General features: G+C 35.9%; 1 protein-coding gene across 3 annotated transcripts in view; it reads left to right on the top strand.

Annotated features, from left to right (window-relative positions):
- The window catches only part of FAM49A (family with sequence similarity 49 member A), a 53,755-nt gene that overhangs the window by 20,164 nt on the left and 21,561 nt on the right, over positions 1–12,030 (top strand). The gene's annotated exons all lie outside the window — the stretch shown is intronic.

Below are 12,030 nucleotides of genomic sequence, written 5' to 3'. Positions count from 1 at the left end.
GTAGAAAGTTAAAATTACTACAGTGCAGTTCACTACTTTTATGAATTCCGTTGGTATGAGCTAATAAACTTGTCAGAACTACAGCTGGTAGGAAAACTTAGTAATTTTTTTTTACCTGACATTTTTTTTTAAATCCTATTTGTTAGCTATTAGAGACACTTTACAGATCTTAAGACAAATTATATTTTCAAAATGAAGCTCTTAAACATGCCTTTAATGACCTTAAAGATTGACTCTTTCAGAAGACTGCGACTGTAAAAGCATTTAAACAATTTTTTCATGAAAGAAAAGGCTCTGAAAATCAAATCTTAAAATGACAATGACACACCAATAACCATTTATAAATTCTAGTGCAGCAGAAGCAGTTCTTTATGAACATAGCTGTGAGCTGTTTGAGCTGTGCTTTAAAGTCTTATACAATAAGGTTTTTCATTTCTTTTAGTGCAAAAAGAAAGATTGAATCTCTTGGGCTGTTTTTAAAATTACCAATATCCCATACAACTCTTTTGAAAATTATGACATGAAATAATGTTTTAATTCTCCAGAATTTGAATTTTCTTATGAGATTAAATATTTGTATACATATTAGCAGAAATGATTTTTTGTTTACATACACATGTATACAATGATCTATCTATTAATGGTTTTTAAATTTCAGCAGGCAGGAGAATGTGGTCTGGAAAGGGAATAAACTAGTTTTCATTTTCAGTTTCCTATTTTCTAAGAATACCTAGGATTTCTTAAATAATGTAATAGTAAAGATAAATTGAAAGACAAATTCAGATGGTAAGTATATTGTTAAAATAGTAACTGATTGACAAGGAGTAGGCATAATTTTTTAGCAAAACTAGTGTGAGCTGTTAAGATGAAGAAAGCAATGCAGAGAGAGCAGCATCAAACACTTAACTGAATTCAGACAATTGATTTGGATATTTGAAGTACATTTGGGAATCTTCTCTAGCTGCATAAGGAGTCCAGATTGATGGTTTGGTGCCAGAAGTAATACCTAAAGGTGAACCTCTGGAGTAAATTTGTTCTACCTGCAAATATGTCCTTAGGTATCATACACATCAGGTATGGTTACTTCTGGTGTTTAAGCTACCATAATAAAATGAGGAGCACTGTGGTCATAGAATCTCAAAATGCATTTCAGACAGTTTTTAAAAAATAGCTTGAAGTTCAGAAGCCAGATGATAATATTGCACATCTGTTACTGTGCAGTCTTTGAGGGTTTGTTCTTTGTTATGTTTGTAGCACATCTTGTGCAGGCATGTTCATTACTGTCACAAGGAATACCATGTAATGAAGTTTTCAACACAGATTACTAGTTAATTCATTTCCAGGTGTTTTACAAATACAACACATAAATGTGACTCAGGGAGAAGCTTGAAGAAAGGTACTGTGGTAACTGCAGTTTGGTGCTTGCATTGTAGGCCAGATGTGTTTTCTAAAGAAGTAGGCACACTGTCAGTCTGGAATCCAGCTGTAGGCCTGATTTTGGTCAAATCAAAATGCTTTTCCTGAATTTTGCATCCCCAGAGGATGCTGGCTTCCCAGCAGGTGTTAATGATGAGCTTCTAGTTTACAGCAGTGAAACTTGATGAACTTCTTGAAATTAAGGGTAGAGTTTTTCAAACGTAGCAGAAGATGCAGGTTCTGTTGGCTTCTCAAACAAAGGCTCAAATTCTTCACCAATAGCAAAAAGTAAGGCTTTGCATTTATTATTTTTTTAAAATAAAAAGCTCTTTCAAGGAGTTTTCTTAAATGATAAAAAATTGCAAACTTTTTTTTGTGGTGTTCACCTTCATTAGCGCAACTTGCTGACTTCCTTCCTCAGCTGCAGTTCTTCCTACACTCAGAGGTCAGAAAAGAGCAAGATCAACAAGCCACACATCTGGCTGTCTCTCTTTCCAACTGGAACAAAGAAACAATTTTTTTAATGGCTTTTTGAGTTAATTGTAAACAATTTGGTTTTGGAGTCGCTGACTTGCAGCAAATGTTTGTCGTAGGCGGATGTAGGGAAAAAGGACTATGTCCTAATGCAATTCCTCTGTGACCAGTGAGGGGAAAAAAATAACTAAAAAAAAAAAAAAAAAAAAAAAAAAAAAAAAAAGGAATGTCTTGGTCCTTCTAGCAGTGAAGTATGCTCAGAATTTTGAGTGCATGTGTAGGACATTTCACAGGCTTAAAATACATGTTTTGTAGAGACAGAGAGACAGAAGTAGTTGCTCATTTAATTTTCCTATACTATATAGGATATATAGACCAATTTTTTCCCACTTTATTTTCAGTAGTTTTTTATATTTGTATAAATTGGCATTGATAAAAGGCCAAAGGCGAACATTAGGGGGGAAAATATTTTAAAATGGGAGTTCTGTTGTAATGTATTTTCTTTATTAGTACTATTCATAAATGCTTTGTTCCAGTAGACGTTTTGCAAAACCACTGTATTTATAGTCATTAACACTTAAATAATATTTTGAAAACTAATCCTTAGTGAAACATAATACTTTGCTTTCTTCCCCAGTTTTTGTAGTCTTTTTAATGCCTCCTAACATCATGTAGAATCAGTCTGATTGTGAGTTACTTTTTTTTAAAGTAGTTTTTGAAAGTAATCTAAGCATCTATCTAAAGTAAACCAAGTGTGACTTTTGATTATTCCACACGTCGCAACAGGAAATACTCAAATTGTTGATATGCAGCACTTATGAAACCTCAGTGGATTTGAAAATACTTGATTATACCTTTATATATCTAATATGAACTTCTTGCTCTGATATTTTGGTTGCTTTGTTTAAGATATCTGTCAGGATACTTTTTATTTCCAACCTGACCATCCTGCTAAATATTTACAAATGTCTTGATGTGAAAGTAAATTGGTAATGCTGGTAATTTGACTGTTTGGAACTATGTCTAAATTTCAGGGAAATACAAACTTGAATAAAAGGAATCATCCAGAGAAAATGTTTTCCATCAATTTGTTTCTAGGAAGTAAACTCACGCACTTTGCTATTATTACTTCTTGTCAAAATAAGGTGTCTGAGTTGATAATGCCACTTAGTGGATAACAGCCTTAACTGCAGCCTTTTTTCAGAACCAAATCAGGTAGCAGACAGCTCTCCTGATTTCTACTGGATTATTTCTGCTGGCCACAATATGCTGATTGTAGCATGTTTTTCAAATAATCTTTTATTATCTTTGCCATTTTAGGAAGTTTATGGTAGCCGATTCAGTTTCTGGATGAAGCATATTAAAATATGCGTCTGAAAATAGATATTAAAATACTTGCTTTTGCCAAGAAAGATTGGAACAGGTGATCCTGGAGGCTCCTTCCAGCCTGCTGTTCTTTGATTCTATGAAAATGTAGGAATCATTTATTACAGAAGTGTAAACTTCTAGGAAAAAAGAATCGCTTTATTTTCATATTTAATTTGATCAGAAGCAAATAAACAACAAAAAAAAAAACCCAAGCTTGATCTTCTTTCAAGCTATTGAAGTATTGTGATAATTTTGGTTATTTTAGGCAGTGTTTGGTTTTAGCACTTGAGGCTGGAAGATGGGTGGCTGGGCAAACTGAACTAGAACAAGCTGATTCTGCAAGAACTGAATTGAAGAGGAGTGGACTGAAATTAGTGCCTTTTCTTGGGTGATATTGTGGAGGGTATGCACAAAAGGGGAGTACAGGACTGAGCTGGGTCGTATTTTAGTTGTACTTTCATAGAATTCAAATAACTCTTCTTTGGAATAATAGAGAGGTGAGACAGTTTCCAAATGTCTGTTCTGTGCCTGATTCTTAACATTTATTGATTCTTGAATATATTCTTTTCATAAAGACTCTTATTTGCTGAATAGTTTGGATGCTAGCATTAATAAATCGGTAGATTTGATATAAAATTTAAAAGTTCAGACTCCTTGAGACTAAGATATGTATATGCATATATATATATGTAGTTTATCTTGCATATGTGTTTATATTTTTTCAATATAAATGTATTTTTAAAAAATACATTCTATAATAAAGAATATCATCATCTGCAATTTAATGGCAGGTTTTTGCACTGTTGAAACATATGTTGATTTAGGTCTTTCCATTCCTTTTCACTCTGTAGACCCTTTTCTTTGAACTTTTTTTTCCCTGATTAAATTTCCATTACTTCCCATCAACCTCAATGTTCAGTCACTAAGCATTTTTTTTTAATAAATGTCTAAGGCTTTTCTGATGTTTTCTGTTATGCTGCTTTTATTTGTAAATGAGTTGAATAAAGTGCAACTAAAATAACGATTGGCTCAGAAGAGAAGGAAGAAAAGGTAGCTCAATTTCCAGACACATTTCAGTGATGTATGACAAAATGTGGAGTTTTTTAACTATGAATACTAGCACATTTTTTGTCAGAAAATTTCTCCTATCTGTTTATCATGAAATTAGGAATGCTTGAGGGTTTCTTCTGCCCCATCCTGTCATACAGAGACCTCATGTCATCTAAGTCATGGGCTAGGAGGTATCCAGGTTTTAAGACCCTGTTAGTGCTGAAATCACACAGGTGTTCTTTTTCCTCCTGGGTGTGCACTGGGCTGTTGTACAAATGCTTGTGTCTCTGGACACCCAGAGTGTCAGTGGCTTTGGGTCAGCAGGCAGAAAGTTTAGTTAAGTTGATGATTTTAATCTTGATTTACTATTATGGTGTTATGACTGTAATTGTGCTTTATCTATTTTTTTCCTGTAACCCTCAAGGAACTCTGAGCTCTCTGTGTGCATGTGTGTGTGCATGTATATATATATATGCATATATGTACATCCATTATGTAAGTTTCTGTGTGTCATTTGTGTCATTAAGTTTACGCGTGTCATTTTCACACAATTCAACTGGTTACATGGCTGTTTCTTAAAATAGTTTTGAATGAACTATTTAAATGCTTGTTTATAATTTGAATTGTTGCTAAAAAGTAGTGAATGATACTTTTACAAGAGTCTGTTTCTTTCACATTTCACTTCTGTCACCTCTGTTGACGTGTGAATGGGGAGTTAGTTACAAATGCAGATGGAACCAACAAGACCTTTAGATCTTTTTTTCTTTAAAAATAAAACGTAAGTTTTGCTCCAAACCTAAATACAGTGTATTTTTAAAAAAGTTTGATTTGCCTTTTCAGACAGGCAGTAAGAAAATATTGGATGTAACTACTTCTTTTTAATGCCTATAACTGGCATTTCAAAGCTAGCATTCCTGACCCCATGTATCTCAGTTTTAGTCACAGGCTGCAAAAGTAAAATCAGCTTTCTTCTTTCTGGACTTTTATTGTACTTAACATCAATAATTTTGATTGAATCCTAATTGAAACTTCTTGAATACAGACAAATAAAAATGGGATTTCTGTCCATGTGGAGAACTCGGAACTGCTGCCAGGGGCTGGTGTAGCCTGTGTTGGATGCTGGGCTAGGAGGCCCTTCAAAGAACCTTAACCAGCCTTGAGACCTCACTCTCTACTAAGCCTGCTCACCCATAAACTTCAGTGTTCCAGCAGCAATTATGGTTTTCATAATTTTAGATGCAGTCAACTTGTAAACTAAATTCTGAGTACTGGTAGGAGGGAGAGGGAAAGCAATACAACCAGCAGGTCAGGTGAGGGAGATTCTCCCCCTCTCCTCCAGTCTCATGGGACCCCTCTTAGAGCACTGTGTCCTGTTCTGGGGCCCTCAGCATTAGAAGGATATGGAGCTCTTGGAGCAAATCTAGAGGAAGGGCCACAAAGATGACCAGAGGGCTGGAGCACCTCTCCTGTGAAGGCAGGAGGAGAGAGCTGAGCATGTTCAACCTGGAGAAGTCTCTGGGCAGCCTTCCAGTACCTGAACAAGACCTACATGAAAGCTGGAGAGGGGCTTTTTGCAGGGGCACGGAGTGATAGGATGAGCATGAACAGTTTCAAACTGGAAGAGAGTAGATTTAGATTAGGGATTAGGAAGAAATTCTTCACTTATGGGGGTGGTGAGACACTGGCACAGGTTGCCCAGGGAAATTATGGATGCCCCATCCCTGGAAATTGAGGTTATGAAAATATCTAGGTTCATTTGGCTTCAGTTAGAAAAGTAAGGGAAGAGAAAAAACTCACCACCTGGCATTGGGGCTTTAGCCTCTGTGAAAATTCAGTTCAGCATCTACTGCAGAAGGAAGTTAGCACTGATGGTTCATTGCTAACACAAATTAGCAATTAGATCCTAGTCATGGCCTTTTGCTAAGGTGTAGAGGTGTTAAAGCATTTTGGATGGGTTAGACAGTTTTCATTTAAAGCGGGATTTTTTTTCCTTTGCTTTGGATCAAAACCTCTGGCTTCTTTGATGGTCCCGTGGCCGGCTGGGTCAGCGCAGGCCTGTGAGGTGCACTGGCCTTTGGATACATCCCCTTGGCAGGAAATCCCCCGAGTGCATTGCAGGGTTGTCAGAACAAGGGGACAGTGTCAGCTTCTCTGTGTGCCTCTGACTTTGCTCACATGGCTGAACAATGTGCTGTTTTCTTTGTGTAGTGTGGGCCTCTAGGGGCTTCTGCATCTTGATGTGGGGAAGGGAGCAAACCATGTTGTAAATGGGCTGGTGATCAATTCCCATTCAAATTTGCCAATTAGCTAAATATAGACTTTATAGCAAAATTTATATTTTTGCTATGCATAACAAAATTTTGCTATTTATAGCAAAATAGGAATAGGATGTAAAATCACTGCTGTGCCTCAATTTTACTGTCTTAATAAAAAGTTAGTGTGCAGATTTCATTGCTATATTACGAATAGCTTCCAGTATTGATTTGACTGATTACTGCAAAGCCTGTCAGGGTCTATATGTTATTGTAGTTTTCATTTACACTTCCAAGAAATCTAATTTTTAATTAAAAAGATGGTTTTAATTCAGCACCATTCACAATACTCTTTTCTTATTTGTCATCTTAGACAAATATCAGACTTCCTAATATACCAAAAAAAGTTGGAGTGTTTAGCAGCTCGTGTTGAGGCACAAGAGATCATTTGGCTTTCTGTGTAAGAAAAACACTTTGGTAACTTTGATAAGTTTGATATATATAACTTTGTTAACTTTGGTAACACTTTGAAAATAGATTTACTAAGCAATGCACTTATTAAAGTCTAAGATACAATGCAAAATTAAGACACTTTATGTCTACATCATTAAGAGGGCTACTGTGCTAGCCTATTAACTAAAAACAATTGTCAAGACAGGCTGTTTTGTACAAAAGTGCCATGGACCCAGTCTGCATCTATCTTAAAGCAGCAGCAACCTTTTTTTCTCTTTTTGATTTTTCACCTGAGTTCTGTTTCTCATTTTGTATCTATGAATGCATATGATCTAGACTAGATTTTGCACTCATTATATCCACAAACATTGAAACCAGGTAGCTGTTCAAATGCCAAAATCCTTATTAAGTGTGTCCTGACATGGTTTTCTTTCCTTTATAATTTTGGTGAGAGAAGACAAGGATAAGAAAATTTTAGAAGGAAGATGAGGATGTGGCTGCTGTTTTTTTATAGGAGTTTGGAAGAACTAAGTCAGACTCCATCTGGAAAATAATTAAGTGGTTTTGTTTTGAAGGAAGAAATACTTGAACTGGCCAAGCCTGTCCTGTTTCTGTTGAAGGCATCTCTTCTGTGTATCTGTAGTGGAACAAAACAATCAGACGCCTCTGATTACCGAGAAGTGGGTGTGAGCCGGTATCAAATCCACCTGTGCCCAATTAGGGCAGGCCCCCTATTGAGCATGTGCAAGACCGGGGGCCAATAAAAGGTGAAACTCACAGCCACAGACTAGCTCACTCCTGAGCACTGTATTACCTTTATTGTGCCACTAGCGCTCATTGCCTCTAAGGTGAGGCTCTCGTGACGCAGCTGGTTAAGACCCAGTACTGCAGTGCCGAAAGCCCCAGGTTCGAGACTCCACAGAGAGCACTAGTGGCACAATAAAGGTAATACAGTGCTCAGGAGTGAGCTAGTCTGTGGCTGTGAGTTTCACCTTTTATTGGCCCCCGGTCTTGCACATGCTCAATAGGGGGCCTGCCCTAATTGGGCACAGGTGGATTTGATACCGGCTCACACCCACTTCTCGGTAATCAGAGGCGTCTGATTGTTTTGTTCCACTACATGTATCAGTTTGATAAATATGAGTATCCTGCTTTGCTTACTTATCAGCATCAATTGATAGAGGCTCCATTTATTACATATAGGGAAAGTCTGTCCCTGTTTAATGTATGAGCATCTGTGTATGCATTGCATATTCAAACTTGGTTACTGTACACTCGGAAGGATCAAAGTGCAACAGTATCTTCTTAATTTGAAATATAATTTCATTCTGATTACTTAATTGGCTTCCATTCTGCATTTTTTTTGTTGGGGTTTGGGTTTTTGGTTTTTCTTCATTTGAAACCTATGAATCAGATACCAGATATATTGCTTGCCCAGTTTTCATGCTTTCATGGTGGCTCTTCTGATGTTATGCATTTTCAAAATATATAGGAGTTCTGTTCAAAGTTTGTTCCAATGTGAGGGCTGGGCTAGAGAAATCCCCCTGTTGAATAAATTAAAAGTTCATCTCAGGTAATCCTTTTTTTTAAGCTTTTGATTTTAGTGCAACAACGAGCCAACCTCTTTAATCCTTGGGGCTACAAGTGCTAATGTTGTTGGCCAGCTCTTTTAACATTTTATGATTAGTGAAAATTGTATTTGTCATTACAAACCATTAATTAACTCCCTTTGACTTACATCACTTTTTTTGTAGGTTTTAATTGTGGCCTGCAGTGTGCATATCTGTTAACAGCAAAAGCTCTTGGTTTGAAGTGTTGCTTATCTAGGAACTGCAATAAAATAATTGTTCAAAGCAGAAATGATTCTTTTATCTTCAGTTACTTTCACCTTGAGCAACTTTCTTCTCTTATTCCACTTTTCACTTCTTTACATCTGTTTGGTGTTTTTATTGTTTGGTTGGTTTTTTTTTTTGGTTTGAGTTCTGTTTGTTGGTTTGGGATTTTTTTTCTGTTTATGCTTCACCTCCATAAGGAATGTGTGGCACTGTTTTTTCTTCACTTCTGTGTGGTTGCTTCTTGGTGTATCTTGTCATGTGAGTATTTTATTTACATTTTGAAAATGTTACATATACAGTATTTAGAGGCCAACAGTGAAGAAAATCAGTGTAGCTGGCCTTCTAAAGCACTTGGGTGTGTTTGTCCCCTTACCTTGATAGAGAATACTGTTGGTTTTTCACTGTGATATATCATTGGAATTTTTTTGCAATTAGTATCTCAAACACAAATGTATGATTATTTTTACATTTTTTTCATGATATAATAATACAATCTTATGCTTATTTCTAAAATAAAGTCCCTCGAGGAATAATACCACTTCTCAAAACTATTTGCACAAGTGAGGCTAATAAACACCAGTTCTTACGTACCTCTTCATCAGTGCAACTGAAGTTGCTAAAAGTTTCTAAAATTTAGACATTTACCAATAAAAGATAATGATGCTACCAAAGATAATTATACTACTGTATTCATGAAAATAGTTTTCACTCTAAGAAAACTGGAGAGATGATTTTTTAAAAAAAACATAACTTTGGGTTTTGATGGGATAAATATGGTGTACAATACAGAAGAAGGGCTAATGAATTGCCATGATGCAGAATGGCAAGCAATAGGTAAAATAAACCTATATAAATAATATTTGAGGGACGTGGATATTTGAGGAAATATAGTTTTCTGTGAGACACAATTCCTGTATTATATTTGGCATCATACTTGAATGCATTTGGAGCACTGTCAGGTGTCATGACACGTGAGCTATCGTGATTGAGCTTAAAAAGCTTTTTGAAGAGCTTCTAACATAGTTTTGACAGAGTTGCTGCTATTTCTGTTTTGGGATTTAGATACCCCAACTTCTAACTCCAGTGATTTTATGTCATTGCCTTGAAGATGAATCAGAATACCTCCTTGACTGTTCCTGATTCCACCACAATAGTCCCAGATCTTTACCTATGGTGATGTCAGCTCTGTTGAGTGACCTTGCAGAACTCCATTCACAGAGTGATGGTGAGAGGGAGAACTAAGGGAGGGAGGGAGGGAGGTGTGAGACACCCACCTGAAAAGGGCTCCAACCTCTGCCTGGAGCTTCACTCTATGGATGCCTCTGAGCACTGCAGCATTCCAGTTTTTGTGGAGCAAGTTTTACACAAATACTCTGAGATTAGGAGGTTTGAATGTTTATTGCCTAGAAGAAGAAAATAAAAAAAGCTGAAATGTTAGTAACAGAGTGGACAAATGCAATTAAAAATTGTATTTTGTATCTTCTTTGCTGTCCTAAACAAACAAACAAAAAAAAACAGTGGTAGAGGGCTTCCTTTGGAAAACAAAGTAGATAATTGTTTAAAAAATCCTGTGTTTTCAAATCTTGTTTCATTTTTGCTTTATTCCTTAATATAATAGGACCATTTTCTGAGTCTTGCACTAATAGGTGAATATCACAGTGATTTGCAATCATGCTTTTAGTCTCAGAGATCTTCTTGAGTTCAGATGCAGGTGGGTTTTTTTTAAAACCATGGTTAATTTTTCAGGCAAGAGGGTCAGTTTCACTTCTTGCATGATGTTAATATGCTTAGAGCAGTACAATTCCCTCAAACTGGGACAGTCTCTTCAGGCTGTCTCTGCCTGAGTGGATGTGCCATTAGAAGTTACCATTCCAAACAAGTGCTGTCCATGAACTTGGGAATTAGTTTCTCCTGAAACTCCCAATGGAGCCGCTCATGAAAACACCCCCAGCCCCACTTGTTAGGGTGATCTAAATGAGTTTAAGCAGTAGGTATTTGCTGATCCAGCTCATTTTGACAAAAGCCTTTTAGCCTGTTTATGTAATCAGATTTAGGAAATAGTGTCTAGCAAAGGAGCACTGGTGAGCAGCAGAAGGCTGAGCTGGTGAATGTCTCCTTTTTCACTAACACAAGGTTTAAATGCTTTGTCTGTTACATCTTCAGTGCAGCTACAGTGATGCTGAAGGTTTAGAGGAAAAGGAAGAAGAAATGAAGTAGTGCTTCTCTAGCAATTTATATGGTGCTATATCTATCATTTAAAAATGAAACAAAACTCCACACTGTAAAAATACGTAATTGCTTGAAACATTGTGTAAGCAATGATTTTAAATAAAAGTAGAATAACATGTTTCTTAGCTTTGAATATGCAATATTTAGTTGATAATATACAGTTAGTGAAGAATTACTAAATTTTCAAGGCTATATTTCAACATATATTAAATAAAAATATCCGTATATTTTTAGTATATGTATAAATAATACATGGCAGATTTGAAGGGTTACATTTTGATTTGGGTTTTTTTGGGGTAGTATTTTATCTATCACAAGTAAGAAAGAGATTGATTGGTTTAGTGAGAGAGAAATAATTTGTTTTCCTATCCTAGGTAAGGCCTCTAGAATGTTAAAACTGAGTTATTGGAAGCTGAGGAACAAACTGATTTGTTAGAAGTCTGTTATTTTGTTCCAAGCTCATCTCTTAAACGTGAAACTGGATAATGTTATATAAAGTGCAAAATGCTAAATGTGCTTTCTTGTTCATTACTGTTTTTATGGTTAATGTCTGTGTGCCACTAATTAAATGTTGAACATCAAAAATTGAGTTATGAGCTTTAAACTGTCAACAGTAGCTTAGAAAGTATTTTCTGTAAGCTTATGTAATGTCTTAGGATAAGCTTTAATGGATTGGAAAACAGTAGAAAACATGAAATAGCCAATACCATGTTCATGTCAACATGTCATCATTTTTAAAGCATAATGTTTAGAAGCTTAAATTTTAAGGGATTTTGGCACTAGAGAGAAGCTGCTATCATTTGGGAGTGCTGTAACAGCAATATTTTTATATATGCATTGGGTCTTATTTCATCATTTAAGCTGATTTTACAGTAAGTAAAATAAAATGCTTTCAAGTTTAATGAAATGGAATTTTATGCTAAACTTTTCTGATTGGCTCCTCTGCATCAGCT

The sequence above is a fragment of the Calypte anna genome, chromosome 3, assembly GCF_003957555.1.
Source record: "Calypte anna isolate BGI_N300 chromosome 3, bCalAnn1_v1.p, whole genome shotgun sequence".
Lineage (NCBI taxonomy): Eukaryota > Metazoa > Chordata > Aves > Apodiformes > Trochilidae > Calypte > Calypte anna.
This window is presented reverse-complemented; position numbering and strand designations above follow the sequence as displayed.